The sequence below is a fragment of the Petaurus breviceps genome, unplaced genomic scaffold, assembly GCF_028583685.1.
Source record: "Petaurus breviceps papuanus isolate PSGF00001 unplaced genomic scaffold, PetGlider_PUasm1.0 90881, whole genome shotgun sequence".
In the NCBI taxonomy this organism is placed as follows: Eukaryota; Metazoa; Chordata; class Mammalia; order Diprotodontia; family Petauridae; genus Petaurus; species Petaurus breviceps.
Genome location: NW_027187369.1, coordinates 17,407,502 through 17,425,122, shown reverse-complemented (window position 1 = coordinate 17,425,122; position 17,621 = coordinate 17,407,502).

The following is a 17,621-nucleotide window of genomic DNA, read 5'->3' as shown; positions in this document are numbered from 1 at the left end:
TGGTATTTTCCCTTGTTTATAACAAAGAGAAAATAGGATCAAAGTTATGTTGCTAGCAACTTTCAAAACCTGGGCGTCCCTTCAGTAAATGTTCAAAGCTAATACAGATACTTTCCAATGAGAGGTGGATCCCAGAAATGCTAAAAGTTACCTCACTTCGGTGCAGAAGTAGTGATTTGGTGAAGTAGCTGATGAAGCTGGTGCAAAGCCAAGTTTATTTTTTTCTCTTGGTTACATTTAAGAGGATTGTGGTCTTCTGTTTCATAATAAAAGGTATATTCCTGACCACATGAGATTTATTCTGTAAATATTTGGGTTCAGTCAAAAGGCAGTAGGATTTAGAAGGCCATATGTAGCCTCAAGGCCACAGGTTCCCTACCCCTTCCCTAACTTCCCAGACTTTTAGTTGCTTCAAATGAGCTTGATTATTATTATGTCTAACTCCCTAATATATCCTCTTTTAAGTCTGATTGGCCTAGCACCAAATATCTAAGTTAGGTTAGATATTATCTGCGGTTTTATTACATTGTGGTAGCTCAGCCATGAGCAATGAATAGTCCTCCAATTATTTAAATCATTCCTTATTTCCTTAAAGCATTTTTGGTAACTGTATTTATAGAAATCATGAGTATATCTTGAATCTTAGATACTTTACATATTGTATAGTTATTTTTAACAGGATTTTCCTTTCTATTATTTCCTGTAGGATTTTGTTATTACTATAAATAAATGTTGATGGTTTTGAAGATACATGCATTAGTGAAGCTATGAACTGTCTCAACTGGCTTCATTGCTGATTCTCCTGAGCATTTTCAAATAAACCAGTTCATCTGCAAATAGGGAGAATTCTGGTTCTTTTTTGCCAATATTGATACCTTTCATTTCATTTCTTTCTTTTTTTGTTTTGGAGGGTGGAGGGCAGGGCAATTGGGGTTAAGTGATTTGCCCAAGGTCACATGGCTAGTAAGTGTTAAGTGTTTGAGGTTGGATTTGAACTCAGGTCCTCCAGACTCCAGGGCCAATGCTCTATTCATTGTGCCACCTAGCCGCCCCCTTTTATTTCTTTTCTATCTTAGTATCACTGAGATTTCTATAACTATATTAAGTAACAGTGGGGAAGAAGGTAGCTTTGTATTTATTGGGAAAGATTTTAATTTTTTTTAATTGCAGCTAATGCCAGCTTTCAGTTTTACATACGTACATATATGCATACATACATAAACACACATATATGTGTGTGTGTTTAATCACACACATATATGTATGTGTGTGTGTTTAATCACACTAAAATAACCCTTCTTTTATAGAGTTTTCAGGTTAAAACTATACTTTGACCAAGGATTTTACTGTGTCCTTTAAAATAAAGATATATATTTGGTTGTATTTTCTTTACTTGTAATATATTAACTGTTTTCTTAAAGCTGCATCTGCTGTTTAACTTTTGTATAATTCTCAAGAGGAATGTTTCATATATATTTTTATAATATATACATATACACATATATCTATACACATAAATTGCATGTGTATATACACATAATACACATGCACACACTATTATAGACTTTTTGATAGTATTTTAAAAGAATTTTTGCACCAATATTCTCTAGTGACACTAAAGTACATTTTTTCTTTATCCTTTCATGATTTGAATTTGGTAAAGTTCTTTCTTCTTCAATATTTGAGAATAATTTCTCAGCATGGGTAGTAGTAGAACTTTACATGTCTAATCAAATTTGCCTCAAAATTTACCTAGATTAGAGGTGAGCTTTTTTTCAGTTCCAAATTCTCTCCCTCCTTCCACCCCCCTCCCCACAAATTGAGAAGGCAAGAAATATTATAGCCATTATACATATGAAGTCATAAAAAACTTATTTCCACATTAGCCACATTGTGAAAAAAGCAAGAAAAATACAGAGGAAAAAACATGCTTCACTAAGTTTCGATTTAGGTAGATCTATGTTTTGTTTATATCCTTTGAAATATTTATTACTTTTATTGTCTCAAAAGAATGTGTTTAGTAGATCTGTCTTTCAAATAGTTCATTATAATTTCCTTGTGCCCTAACACATAATCTATTTTTTATAAATATGCCATTTGGTGCTAATGGAATAATGCTCTTTAATGTTCCTGTTCAGTACATAACATAAGACTTCAGCTCTAAATTCTCCTTGAATTTGTTAATTATATGTTTCCTTTTATATTTATATTGACTTGACCAACTCAGATAAAAGCACATTAAAGTCTTCTATAATTATTATGTTAGTATCTATTTTTTGTAACCCAGTTTACTTTTACTTTGTGAATTTCAAAATGACAAATATGAAGAATTTTGAAAATCAGACATATCAGCTGAAACAATGACATGATCAAGCTCAAGAATAATATACAGAAAGACTACTAACAAGGTAAATAGAAAGATCAAAATACAGCGTAATTATAATGACCAAGTCTGAACCACAGAATATATGAAAAATATATTTCTGTCTCCTCTTTTTATAGTCAGAGATCAGAGAAAGAGAATTTGAGAGGTGGGAGTGATTTCACCATGTATGAAAAGAATCTTCACTATAACCTATTCAACAAGTAGTAAGTAGTCTTCAAGCCTCTGTTTGAAGACTTCAAAGGAGGGAAGGTAGCCCAATTTTACCTTTGAATTCTTCTAATTGTTAAGAAGTTATCTCTCCCCTTCCCCCAACCTGGATCAAACCTCAATTTGCCTCTTTGCAACTTATACCCATAGCTCTCAGTTTTATCTTCTAGGTACAAATAGGACATGTCTAGTCCCTTGTCTACCTTACAGCACTTCAGATATTGCAAGAAAGCTATCATATGTGCCCTGAGATTTCTCTTCTCTAACACAAACAATCCTCCTTCCTTCAACTGAGCATCATAAGAGGAACTGAAATATTTTCAATATTTTGGTTGCTCTTCTCTAGACATTTGCCACTTTATCACTGTCCTCTTTAAATCATAGTCTGTTGGAGAGTTTTTTCTAGAGTCAATGTCAGGTTTGCAGGTCTATAGTTTACAAATGCTGTTCTCTTTCCTTTTTTTAGAAAACTGAGAAATTTGTCATTCTCCAATCTTGTGGAACCTCTCCCGTTTTCCATGATCTTTCAAGTTTCACTGGCAGTGGCTCAGGCATTATATCTGCCAATTCTTTTGGGACCTGAGCATGCCATTAATCTGCTTCAAGTGATATGAATCCATTAAGATCAGCTAAGTGCTGTCCTAGTACTTCCTTACTTATCTGGGGTTTCAAGTTCCTATTGATCACTTTCGTTCTATAAATTACCAAGTAAAGGAAATAATCATGTGGAGTAAAAACAGAAACAAAATAAGAACTGAAAAGTTATACTTTCTTTCAGTTGTCAGTTATCAGTGTTTCAATGACCTTAAGCCAAGGCCCTATTACTTCTCTGATCTTCCTTTTTATTCCAATATAACTTAAAAAATAACCCTGCAGCCCCTTTTCCTTGCCCCTTGTTTCACTAAAACTGGGTAACTGCCATTCATTTTCAGAAGTCTAAGGAGAATTTCTGTTACACTTTAGTTACAAACTCAGGAAAGACAACAGGTATTTCTACTGTTACCAAATCACCAAAAAGCTCCCTGAGGAGGGATTCAACAACTAATAATACTCTAAAAGAGAGAATGTGTGGCTCTATTATGACATTTTTAGTTTTAATAGCTTCTTTTTCCTCGGAGAGTAAAGCTTTGTGCATTAAAATTTGTTTTTATATAGGCTCTTTTCTTTTACTTTCTCTTCTGTATATCACTCCTTTATTTATTATCATCCTGATAAATATCAAGTCTTCACACTTCCATGTCAGAGGCCTTTTTTCCCCCACTAAAACCTTACTTCATTTTTCTTTAGGAGCACTTCTTGCTCACTAACAACCTGGGGTGTGGAGAGGTATTCATCTAGTTCCTTCCTTTCTCCTCCAGGAGGAAAATCTGCCTACATCTGAAACACAGGTAACATCCATTAATTGTTCTTGACAAGTATTTAAGCCTAGAGATGGTTCTTATAATTTTATTCAATCTCACTAATTTTTTATGTATTTTATTTTTACCCAATTACATATAAACATAATTTTCAACCTTTTTATAAGATTTTGAGTTCCAAATTTTTCTCCTTCCCTCTTCTTCCTCCTCCTCAAGAAGACAAGCAATCTGATACACATTATGCATGTGTAATCATGTTAAACATATTTCCACATTAGTCATGTTGAATTTCACTAAAATATTACCAAATTTTTTTCCTGCCAAACTAAACATCTCACCAACTTCACCAGTCCAAAATCCTCTGACACCAACATGATTTCCATCTATTTCTTATTTGGCTCTAATATCATAAAGTGAGGGGGAGGGGAGTTAAAAGAAGATAGAGAAAGGGCAAGAGCCAGTGATTTGGGTCAATCAACAATCACTGATTAAATTTCTATTCTATGTTGAATCAAGGATGATACAGAAGCTATTGCACTAAGAGACAGGAAGGATAGTTATGCTTTCAACAAAATAAGACAAGTTTATTAGAAGCTAGTGTTTGGGCATGAGCTGGTTCAAAACAGCAAAGTCAAGTGGGAAGCTAGGTGGTGCAGTGAATACAGCATCAGCCCTGGAGTCAGGAGGATCTGAGTTCAAATCTGACCTCAGACACTTAACACACACACACACACACACACACACAAACTAGTCATGTGACCTAGGGCAAGTCACTTAACCCCAACTGCCCTCCAAAAAGGAAAAAAAAGAGCAACATCAAAGGAATAGTATTAGACCACTCCAATTACAAATTTCTAGCGCTGATCCTTTTGCCTTTCACTTTTTTCTTTTAAAGTAGGAGACCAGTAGGCAAAGAGAATAAATATTATATTGGGATATTATCAAAGGAAAAATACATGTAACAATCATTACCATGAAAATCAATGCCATGAATTTTCCTCCAAAATCAGAGGAGACTAGCAGAATGGATTAAAAACTATAAGCCAACATACTTTTAAAAGTATGTTGTTTATAAGAAATACTTGAAACATTAAGATTCACATAGTTAAAATAAAGAATTATAATCTATATTAATGAATTACAATCTTATTTTAGTCAATCCAAAAAAAAAGAGAGGTGGTCCTCCACTGATATACCCAATAAACTTTAGAGCTACAGAACCCACAAAGTGACAGAGAGAAACAAATCTTCTGCTGAAGGAGGCCCAGTGGGATAGCAGGAAGGGTCCATCCCAGCACACAGAGTCAAGGGCAGTGCCTTCTGAACCACAGTTTTAGCCCCAGGGTGGCCCAAACAAGCTGTGGCTAGAGCAGACTTCAAAAAAATAAATCACCAGCAGCTGTAGTGGTTTCCAGACTTCTCAATTCATAAATGCCAAAGACAAAGCAAAAAGTAAGCTTGTTAACCCATTTTGAGTTGCTTTCCTTTAGAAAAGCAGATCTAAGAACCTGTGTTGGCAGTCACCCTGGGGATGCTGGGGTGCTGCTACTAATGGTGACTAGGATGGGATCTGCAGAGTAAAAAGAAAGTATGGTGGCTGGGATAATTGTTTGTTTCCCAGTTGTGGTAGCTGTGAATCTGTGGAGCCATGGACCAGGAGAGAAGAACGGGCTGCATGCTGACTTCACTGAGCTGAGAGCAGGAATGGTGAGGAATGCCTACATAGGGACCTGGGCAGAAGCCAGGAGTGGCTGCTGCCTGCAGGAGGAGAAGGAACCCAGGAGGTCAGGAATTCAGCCACAGGACAAGATAAGGAATGGGTGGCAAAGCAGGGGCACTGAATGTGTTTCCTTGCTGCATCCCACAGTTTGGGACCCAGGGGAGCATGGACTTGTGACTATGGTGGGTAGGGTGAAGTGCCATGGACCCCCAAGAACCCCACCCTGTTGGTTTTGTTGCCCAGCCCCCTCTCTGGACTTGGAAGCAGGGGCTGGAGCAGTGTGAGGGAAAGGACACCCCCTCCACACAAGAGAACTTTATTTGGACTCTTGTTTTGAATTGATGTGATTATGCAATGTACTTTGTGTTTCTTTAAGGCCCTGTGGCCACTTTGGTAACTTGAGTTATATATCTTGAAAATGTGACCTAAGAGATGTTTAGTACTAATTCAAATATAAATTGTCTATGCAATAGGCATGAAAGATCTTGGGGTAGAATGTTATAGGAATGTAAATTTTTAAGATCTTCCCTGCCCCTAGGTAAAGTGTACTTGGGGGCTGTGGTGGGAGACTTGTTTTTCAGGAACTCCAACACCTTGCAAATTCAGCTTTTTAAAGTAATTGAGTGGTGACATGAGCAAACAACAGAAGCAAAGCAAGAAGAGAAACTCAACTTTACACTCCTATTTTGGGGACAAAAAGGATCAAATCATGGAACAGGAGGAAGACAGTGAAGTCAGAACTCTTGCACCAAAAGTTTCCAAGAAAAATACGAGCTAGTTACAGGACATAGAGGAGCTTAAGAAGGCTTTTGAAAACCAAGTAAGAAAAGTGGAGGAAAAATTGGGAAGAGAAATGAGAACGATGCAAGAAAATTATGAAATGAGAGCCAACAACCAGATTGAAGAAAATGACACCTTAAAAAACAGATTAATTGAATTGCCAGAGGCTCAAAAAGGCAATGAGGAGAAGAATGCCTTAAAAAGCCAAATTTGCCAGATGGAAAAAGAATCTCAAAAGCTCACTGAAGAGAATCATTCCTTCAGAATTAGATTGGAGCAAATGGAAGCTAGTGACTTTATGAGAAATGAAGATACTATTAAACAGATCCAAACATGAAAAAATAGAAAGCAATGAGAAATATCTCATTGGGAAAACCACTGACCTCAAAAATCGATCCAGGAGAGATAATTTTAAAATTATAGGACTAAATGAAAGCCATGATCAAAGAAAGAACCTAGAAATCATTCTCCAAGAAATTCTCAAGGAAAATTGCCCTGATGTTTTAGAACCAGAGGGCAAAATAGAGGTTGAAAGAATCTACCAATCACCTCTTGAAAAAGATCCCAAAAAGAAAACTCCTAGGAATATTATAGCCCGGTTTCGGAGTTCCCAGATCAAGGAGAAAATATTATAAGCATCCAGTAAGAAACAATTTTAATATTTTGGAAACACAATCAGGATAACACAGTATCAGGCAGCTTCTACATTCAGGGATCAAAGGGCTTGGAATGTGATATTCTGGAGGTCAAAGGAGCTGGGATTAAAACCAAGAATCAACTACACAGCAAAATTGAGTATCAAGTTTCAGGGGAAAACATGGTTATTCAGTAGAAGAGAGGAATTTCAAGCATTCTTGATGAAAAAAGCACAGCTGAACAGAAAATTTGACATTTAGATACAAGAAGCAAGAGAAGCATGCCAGGGAAAAGAAATCATAAGGAACTTATCAAAGTTGAACTATTTACATTTCTACATGGAAAAATGATAATTGTAACTAATGAAACTTTTCTCAATATAATAATAGTTAAAAGGAATATAAATGTGTGTGTATACATACTTATATATGTCTATATAGGAGAGTATATTGGAATATGAATACATATGTAAAAGTGAGTATATATGTGTACATAGATAGAGGGCACAGGACCAATTTAATATGAATGGATGATACTTAAAAGGTGAAATTAAGAGGTGAGAAAGGAATATAATGAGAGGATATGGGGAGAGACAGAATAAAGTAAATTACCTCATATAGAAGAGGCAAGGGAAAATGTTTACAATGGAGGGGAAGAACAGGAAGGCAAAAGGGAATGGGTCAACCTTATTCTCATTGAATTTGGCTTGGAGAGGCAATGACATACACACTAAATAGGGTATCTCACCCTGCAGGAAAGTAGGGGGGAAGGGTATGAGAGGGTGGATGATGGAAGTGAGGGCAGGCTGTGGGGGGGGGAAGAAGTTGGAAGCACCCACTTCTGAAAAGGGACAGGATTAAAGTAGAGAATAGAACATGTGGGAGGTGGGATAGGAAGGAGGGAAATATAGTCAGTCTGTTACAATATATCCACTATGGAAATGTTTTGCATAGCTACACATGTACAACCTATACAGAATTGCTTATCTTCCCAGTAAGGGTGGGTGACAAGGGAGGAAGGGAATGAATCTGGAATTCAAAGTTTTAAAATCAAATGTTTAAACAAATATGTATGTTTACTATTATTAATATTATTTTACATGTAACTTGGAAATAAGATATACAGGCACTGGGGCACAGAGATCCACCATGCCCTACTGGAAAGTTGGAGGGGGTATAGGAGAAGATATGGGAGAGAGGAGATTAGAGGAGGGGATATCCAGTGGGACTGCTATTTTGGAATGGTGAGTAGGGGAAAAACAGGGAGAAAATTTGTAACTCAAAATCTTGTGGAAATGAATGATGTAAACTAGAAGTTAATAAAGCATTTGATAAAAAAAAATAGACTAACTCAAATGACAAAAGAGGGCCAAACAGCCAACGAGGAGAAGAAAGCTTTGAAAAGCTGAATTTGCAAGATGGAAAAGGAATTTCAAAAACTCACTGAAGAGAATAACTCCTTCATAATTAGACTGGAGCAAATGGAAGCTAATGACTTTATGAGAAACCAAGATACTATACAGATCTAAACTAATGAAAAAATAGAAGGCAATGTGAAATATCTCATTGGAAAAACCACTGACCTGGAAAATAGATCTAGGAGAGATAATTTAAAAATTATTGGTGTACCTGAAAGCCATGATCAAAAAAAGAGTCTAGACATCATCTTTCAAGAAATTATCGAGCAAAATTGCCCTGATATTGTAGAACCAGAGGGCAAAATAGAAATTGAAAGAAATCCCCTATTGAAAAAGATCTCAAAAAGAAAATGCCTAGGAATATTATAGCCAAATTCTAGAGTTCCCAGGTCAAGGAGAAAATACTGCAAGCAGTCAGGAAGAAACAATTTGAGTATTGTGGAAACACAATCAGGATAACACAAGATCTAGCAGCTTCTACATTAAGGGATTGAACAGCTTGTATTATGATATTCTGGAGGTCAAAGTAGCTAAGACTAAAATCAAGAATTACCTACCCATCAAAACTGAGTAAAATGCTACAGGAAAAAAAATATGGTCACTCATTGAAATAGAGGATTTTCAAGCATTCTTGATGAAAAAGCCTGAGATGAACAGAAAATCTGAGTTTCAAATACAAAAAGTAAGAGAAGCATGAGAAGGTAAACAGGAAAAAAAGAAATCATAAGGAACTTATTAAAGTTGAACTATTTATATTCCAAATGGAAAAACGATAATTGTAACTCATAAGACAACTCAGTATGAGGATATCTGAAGGGAATATATATGTATAGGAGGATGTATGTGCATATAAATATATATGTGAGTGTGTGCATTTGTATGTTCATGTATACATAGAGGGCACGGGATGGGTTAAATATGAAGGGATGATATCTAAAAAATAAAATTAATAGGTGAGAGAGGAATTTATTTGGAAAAGAAGAAAGGGAGCAATTGATTAGGGTAAGCTATCTCATATAAAAGAGGCAAGAGAAAACTGTTACAATGGAGGGAAAGAGAAGGAAGGTGAAAGGGAATGGGACAACCTGATTCTCATTGAATTTGGCCTAAGGAGGGAATAACTTGCCACTCAATTGGGTATCTTACTCTACAGAATAACTGGGAGGTAGGGAATTAGAGGGAGGAGGATAGAGGGGAGGGAAGATTGGGGGAGAAGGTAGTTAGAGGCAAGTATTTTTGAAGGGGGATGTGGTTGAGGAGAAGTTGGAGTGGGTAGGGGGAGGGATGGGATGGAGGGAAGTATAATTTGTCTTTCACAATAAAACTAATATGGAAGAGATTTGGGTAACTACACATGTACAATCTATATTGAATTGCTTGTCTTCCCAGTAGGGGTGGGTGAGGAGGGAAGAAGGGGAAAAATCTGGAACCCAAAGTTTTAAAAACAAATGTTTAAAAACTGTTTACTTACATACAACTGGGAAATAGGATATACAGGTACTTGGGTATAGAGACCCATCTTGCCCTATTAGAAAGTTAGGGGGGTAAAGGGGGAGTATAAAAGAGAGAAGAGATGGGGGAAGAGGTATTCAGTAGACTTGCTGCTTTGGGGTGGGGTATAGGGGAAAGATGGGGAGAGAAAAAATTGTAACTCAAAATCTTGTGAAGATGAATGTTGACAACTAAAAATAAATAAACTGAAAATGTAAAAATAAAAAAAAAACAAAAACAAAAAAGGAAAGGAGTTAATTATGACCTCAGATAAAGTAGTAATCAAGGAAATCATACTATGCCTTAAAGCAGCATAAGACACTTGAATCCTTAATAAATATGCTTTGAATGGCAACTAAGTACCTATAGTACCTAAAGAAAATGCTGACAAGAATTGTTGGAGATATCAATGTGACCATTTCAGGCTAGACAAATTTAACAAAAAGAGAAGGAATGAAAAGTTAATGTTTAAAAAAAGGTCAAGACTTCATGCTCAAAATACATCAAAAAGAGAGAAAGGAGAGGAGGAAAGGAAAGGAAAGGGAAGGAAAGAGAAGATACATGTCATTTGGTACTAATGGATATGTATGTTGTTAATGTTTCCATTCAGTATATAACATAAGACTTTCAGTTCTGAATTTCCCTTGAATTTAATTACATATTTCCTTTTTTTCTTTATATTTGATTTGACCAGCTCAGATAAAAAGACATTAAAGTTTTCTATAATTATTATGTTGCATCTATTTGTAAGCCAGTTATCTTTTACTCTGTGAATTTTAAAGTGAGAAATATGAAGAACTTTGAAAGAGAAGAGAATTTTGAATTGAATTTTGAGAAGAGAAGAAAAGAGGTCAAAGAATTGGATGTGAAGAAGTAACAAATAAGAAAAAAATCAACAAATAAGAAAACAGACATACAAAAAAAGAAATTCTGAAAATTAAAGGAGTTAAAAAGATAATAAAAAACACATTTAGTTGATAAATGAAATTTTTTTAAGTTATACTTTTAAAAGACTAACCATATAAAACCAGTAGCTAGTTTTAATCCTCAAAAAGGAATATTGAATTCTTATTGAAAAATTAAAAAAAAACTATTCAGAACAGATAAAGTAAAAGAAATTGTTAGAAATTATTCAACAAATAATGCCAATGAAATTGAAGAATAGTTAAAAGAAACATAAAGTAATACAAAAATATAAAGAGAATTGAAAAAAGCTCAATCTCAGGGGGAAAAATGAATAAGCCATCAATGTACCCACCTTGCCAAAAGAGCAAAACAAAAAAATCAGTTTCTAGCCATAGTGACATTTGTATCAAAGAAAAATGAATTATATTACAAAAATTTTTTTACAAAAATAGAGAATGACGATGTTACAGAATTCTTCCTATGAGACAAATATTGTCCTTGTACCCAAACCGAGGAGAGATTAACCAAAGGAATCAAAATAAATACAAATATATCTAATGAATATCTGGGGTGCTAACTTCAAGACAGATATAGGTTATATGTAAAATAAATAAAATGACAGTGAATTTTTGTGGACATTTACATTAATACTCAAAAATGAACCCTTTGGAAAACTAAAATAGAAATAAAAATAGAATATGGGCAGCAGTATACCATAACTGTGATATCTTCAGGAAAGATCTCTTCTCTGAATCATTTAAAACATACCTCTTGTCATTGTGCTAACTATAAGGAAGTATTTTATGTAAACACTTAACTCAGGGAAGTTACAAACACATTACATTATGTTCTTTGTAAAATATTTGAGAGCAGGAATTAGCTTTCCTTTTTCTGTACCTTTATCTTTAATCTTTCATCACATTTTACCTAGACAATTACAATAAACTTCCAATTGGATTTCCTGATTTCAGTATGTTTCAGGTCAATCCTTTCTCCACATAGCTGACAACCTGATATTCTTAGATCATTCATCTAAACATATCATTCACTGAAAAGTTTTCTGTGGATTCCTGTTGAGTCTAAGATAAAACAGAAAATTCTCAACCTGTTATTTAAAGCTTTCTACAAGAGAGTTTATCTTCAACTGCCACCTGTTCTTGGTAAACCATACTAACATCTCCCAACTCTATACCTTTGCAAAAGTGTTCACCTTATATCTGGAATATGCTACTTTTTTACTTATATTTTATAAAGAATCCAAGCCTCAGTTCAAATGTTTCCTTGTCCATGGATTTCCTGGTGTCTTTTTTTTTAAAGCAATCGGGGTTAAGTAACTTGCTCAAGGTTACACGGCCAGTTATTTCTGGGTGTGGTGCTGAGTATCTGAGCCCGGATTTGATCCAGGTCATTCCAACACTGGAGCCGGTGCTCTTACTCGCTGAGCCACCTGGCCGCCCCTAAGCAATTGGGGTTAAGTAACTTGCTCAAGGTTACATGGCCAGGTGTTTCTGGGTGGGTGCTAAGTGTCTGAGCCCAGGATTCGATCTCCAGATCTTCTCAACACTGGAGCCGGTGCTCTTACTCGCTGTGCTACCTGGCCGCCCCTTTCCTGGTGTCTTAACTGGAAATTATAATTTCCTTCTTTGAAAAGTCAAAACATTTTATTTGTCTGTCTGTCATGTGATACCAACACATTCTACCTTTTACCACAGTTGCTTAAGTATATTTCTTGTCAATCCAACAAGATTCTTAGTTCCATCATGGTAGAGATAATGACTAAAATTCACTTTTGCATCTGAAACAATATTTCTCAGTGGGTAGAAGAGTTAAGAAGGGTGAGAAATTGTGTGATCAGGTTGTGTACTAGAAACTATACTAGGTATTAAGGATACAGAAAAAAAAATTGAAATTCTCTTACATCAAGCAGCTCAAATTCTACAATGGGAGATAAACATGGTTAAAGAAAATAGCAATAGCAAAAATATAATGAGGAGGGAGACACAAGTATCTGAGGGTATGAGGTAAGACTTCATTCAAAAAATAGCACTTGAGCCAAACTTTAAAGAAAACTAGGGATTCTATGGTATGAAGATAGGGAAAGAGTTCATTTCAAGCATTAGAAAAAAGGAATATGGGGCGGCTAGGTGGCGCAGTGAGTAAAGCCCTGGTTCTGGAGTCGGGAGGACCTGAGTTCGGTTCCGGGCTCAGACACTTAACACCCACACAAAAAAACTAGCTGTGTAACCTTGGGGAAGTTACTTAACCTCCCCCACCCCCCCCAAAAAAAGAAAAAAGGATTGCAACAGCCAGTGCAAAAGTACAGAAATGCGGTTTTGTGAGTGAAGAGCAGCAAGAAATCTGGGGTTTAATGGGTCTGAGAGAATAAGAGGGGCTTTAAAGAAGGGTAGAGTTGGAATTTTATTCCAAAAGTAAATAGGGGAAGAATGGAGGTTATAGAGGAAACAAGTGATACAGTCAGACCTTTGCTTTTGCAACTGTGTGAGTAATAGATGGTGTATGCGAGAGACTCATGGCAAAGAGAACAAGTAAGAAGCTACTGCAGTTGTCCAGGAGAGAGGAGATAAGGACCTAAATTAGAATTTTGGGCATCTGAGTAGACAAAAGATATGAGTGTGAGAAATATTATGAAAGTAGAATCAACAAGATTTGTTAACTGATTGTGTAGTTATGATAAGAGTGAATGAGGAATTCAAATATTATAAAAGTGAGTGACTAAAAAGATGGTGGTACCTTTAAAAAGAATAGGGAAGCTTAAAAGATCACTGGGTTTGTAAGGGGAAAATAAAGAATTCTTTTTTTGGACACATTAAGTTTGAGATACCTATGGGACATCCAGTACAAAATGTCCAAAACCAGTTAGTGACATGTCGCTCAGAAGAGGGATTAGGGGTTACACAACATTTTATATTCATTTGGTTCCCATAGCAACCTCATCAAGTAGTACTATAAAAATTATTATCTACCTTTGCCAACTGAGAAAACTGAGGACTTGGATGGTTGACTTCCTTGCTGCCACTAGCACAACTAGTAACTGTTACAGGGTGACCTAATCCTAGGTATTCTAACTTCAGTTCCAGCCATCTATTACACCATACTACTTCTCATATTACTCTCATATTAAGACATGCTTTCCAGGATGAACTTTCGTTTTCCCAAGAGAATTTTAAAATTAGCTTTGCAGACAATAACCACTCAACAAATGTTAACTGAATGAATGAATATGCAAATGAAGCAAAAAAAAGAGAAACACATTTTGTTTAGTTAGCTCTACTATAAGGCAGGGTAACAGACATTATAAGTTCTCAAATTCACTTTGGATCAATTTGAATTGCTAAGATATTATTTAGATGTTGAGGCCTAACAGAAATTTTGATGTCATTTTTGGGTGTATCATTCACTTCTGTACACACATAGATAAATGTTTTAATTCTGGTGCTGGTTGGTGTGACTGATACTTTATCATGGTAGAACTGAGAATGTTATAAATAGCCAGAGGCAGAGCCAAGAAGGTAGAGTACAAGAACACTCATCTGAGTCCTCCCAAAATTCTTCTCCAAACAACTTTAAAATATTGAACCAACCCTGCATTCCTGACATAAATCCTACCTGGTCAAAGTAAATGATCCTTGTGATCTACTGCTATAATCTCCTCACTGGCATCTTATTTTAAAAATTTTACATCAATATACATTAAGGAAGTTGGTGTATAAATTGTATCCAATTTGCTTTTTGAGGAATGGTTGAATAAGATATGGTATATATGATTGTGATGTAATATTATTGTGCTATAACAATGATGATGGTTTCAGAAAAACATGGAAGACTTATATGAAGTGATAGAAAGTGAAGTGAGCAAAACCAGGAGAATATTGTACACAGTAATAGCAATTTTGCAAGCATCATCAAGTGTGAGAGACTTAGCTACTCTGATCAAGACAATGATCCAAGGAAATTCCAAAGGACCCATGATGAAAAATGCTATCCATCTCCAGAGAGAGAACTGATAAAATCTGAACAGAGATTGTAGCATACTTTTATTTTTTTTATTTGTTTCATTTTGTTTGTGTTTTCTTTAGCAAAATGGCCAATGAGGAAATATATCTGGCAGGACTTCACATGTATAATCAAAATCAAAGTGCTTGCCTTCCCAAAGAAGGCAGAGGGACAGGAAGGAGGTGGAGAATTTGGAACTCAAAATTTTATTATTGTTAAAAATTCTTTCTGAGAAATATTTAACAAAATAAAAAAGATAATGCTATAAATTCAATGCATCTGGGAATATCAAACAGATCCTTTCTATTTTCAAGTAAAAATAATAGAAAACAAGGACTCAATAGGTAAGACAGAAAAATCACTATACTGATAGCACTATACATATTCAAGATGTATCATGTACATGTCTCTTTACACACACACACACACACACACACACACACACACACACACACACACCCCTTTCCTGAGCTATGAAGTTAGGTTTTTCAAAGTTTCCTGAAATGTGACAAATACATATGAAAGCTCCTTTTGAGTTAATTCTGAAACACTGGACCATTATTTCCCCAGAAATACAGTAGAGTAGTAACATGGATGATCAGCAGACTAACTGGTGAAAACTGTCAAAATGATCTCCTGCTGTTTTTAGACGCTGATGGATTTGACAGATATAATTTCTTACAGCTCCTTCCATTGTTTTACAACAAGGATAGGATGTGATGAAATTCCCAACCTGTATGACTGCCTGTGGCACAGTCTGAAAATATCTAATCTACCTCTCTAGCTTCATTGGGAATGGAAGAGAAATATTCAAAATTATACCCAATTTCCAAACATAAACATTTAAACATAATTCTCTTATAAACTGTACCTTTGACTTACACTGTAAGATTTTAAGGTGCAACCATTCCCCTTAATGGACATGATTCCAAAATGACAGTTGATCTAGGAAGGCTCCCTACAATATAAAATATACAATGTTCAACTACATATATAGTCTTAGATAATGCAGTACATTATTTGGAAATCCACACTTAGGATTAAGCAATCTTTCCCTTCAGAGTATAGGTTTCTCTATAAGGTCTTTGCCATAGAAAGTATAGAATTGGAGTTAGAAGATCTGGATTTCAAACTAATCTCCTCTATTGATGATAGTGGACTTAACTTCTCAAATGTTCAGCATCTTCAACTGTAAATTAAAGTTTACAATGTTTCAACTACAGAGCTTATGAGCTTGTGAAGAATGGAGGTTAAAGGACTACAGTAGGAGTTGGGAAGACAAGTAGATAGCACACCTATCTGATATATGAAGATACTTCTTTCAAGATTACAACCTTAACATGGGGGGGGGGGTAGGGGAAGGATATGTACTAAATAAAAAATAATCCAAAAAAGATTGTTAAATGCAAATGAGTTGCCCAGGGGGAAAAAGTTATAAGAAATTTCAAAAAAGAGAGATCAAATTCACTGGAGGGTTAAAGTCAAGTGGGGTTGGGGTTGCGGTGGAAAAGAGGTTATCAAAGAATTCTTCATGGAGAAGTTTGCCTTGATGAAAAGACATGTCCATCAATATGAGTAATCTGGATTGTAAGGATCCTATTCTAGTCATAGGAAATGGTATTATAAAGATATGGAGACTGTATGAGTGGGAAATCCATTTTGATTGGAAGATAAAAGACAGGAAGATGAGTAGTAAGCAATAAGGTTGGGTAGGCCTATTGTAATCAGACAACAGAGGAATGTCAAAAAGAAGCTTTTACTTGATTAATTTGAGAAGTTTATACTTTATTCAACAGGCAATAGAGAGCCATTGTAAGTTTTTCAGTAGAGGAAGGATGTGATCAGTGATGCACTAGTAAGAACACTGTAGCAATAGTTTGAAAGTGAGAGATTACAGGACGGTTTAAAGTCCTGAATCCCAGTTTCCATGGTAATTTAAACATGGGCATGAAGGTAAGATAGAAAAATCTTATCAACTACCTGGGATTGTGAGGTCTAAAGAAGAGAAAAGAGTAAAAAATATCACTCAATATTTGATAACTCAGTTGTAGCTTTTTATTCTTTCAAGGTAATAAGCCCAAGTGACTAAAATAATGGTACAGTCAATAAAAAACAGAGAATTTGGGGGAAGGTGAATGATTTGGGAAGAAGATGAAGTAATCTATATAAGAATATATTATCTATCTATCCTGTCTGTCTGTCTATCTATCCTGTCTGTCTGTCTATCTATCCTGTCTGTCTATCTATCCTGTCTGTCTATCTATCCTGTCTGTCTGTCTATCTATCTATCCTGTCTGTCTGTCCGTCTGTCTATCTATCTATAGAATAAAGTTTCAGAGTAATACCCAGGTGGAAATACCTACTAGCTACTTAGAAACGTGAGACTGGAGCTCAGAAAAGAGTTTTTAATACAGATTTAGAAGTCATTTACACAGTGATAACAAATGAAGTGAGCTGGAGGAGGATAGATGGTATTGCAAGAGATAAAGACAAAACTTTAGAAGCTACTTATTTTTTCAGTATAGAAAGAAGAAATGATCAGAGATAGAACTATGTGAGAGAACCAGCACAGAAGCCAAAGGAGGAGAGGGTATTAAGACAAAAGATTAACAGAATCAAATGCTACTGACAGATCATGGAGAATAAGGACAAATTTAAAACACACACACACACACACACACACACACACACACACACACACACACA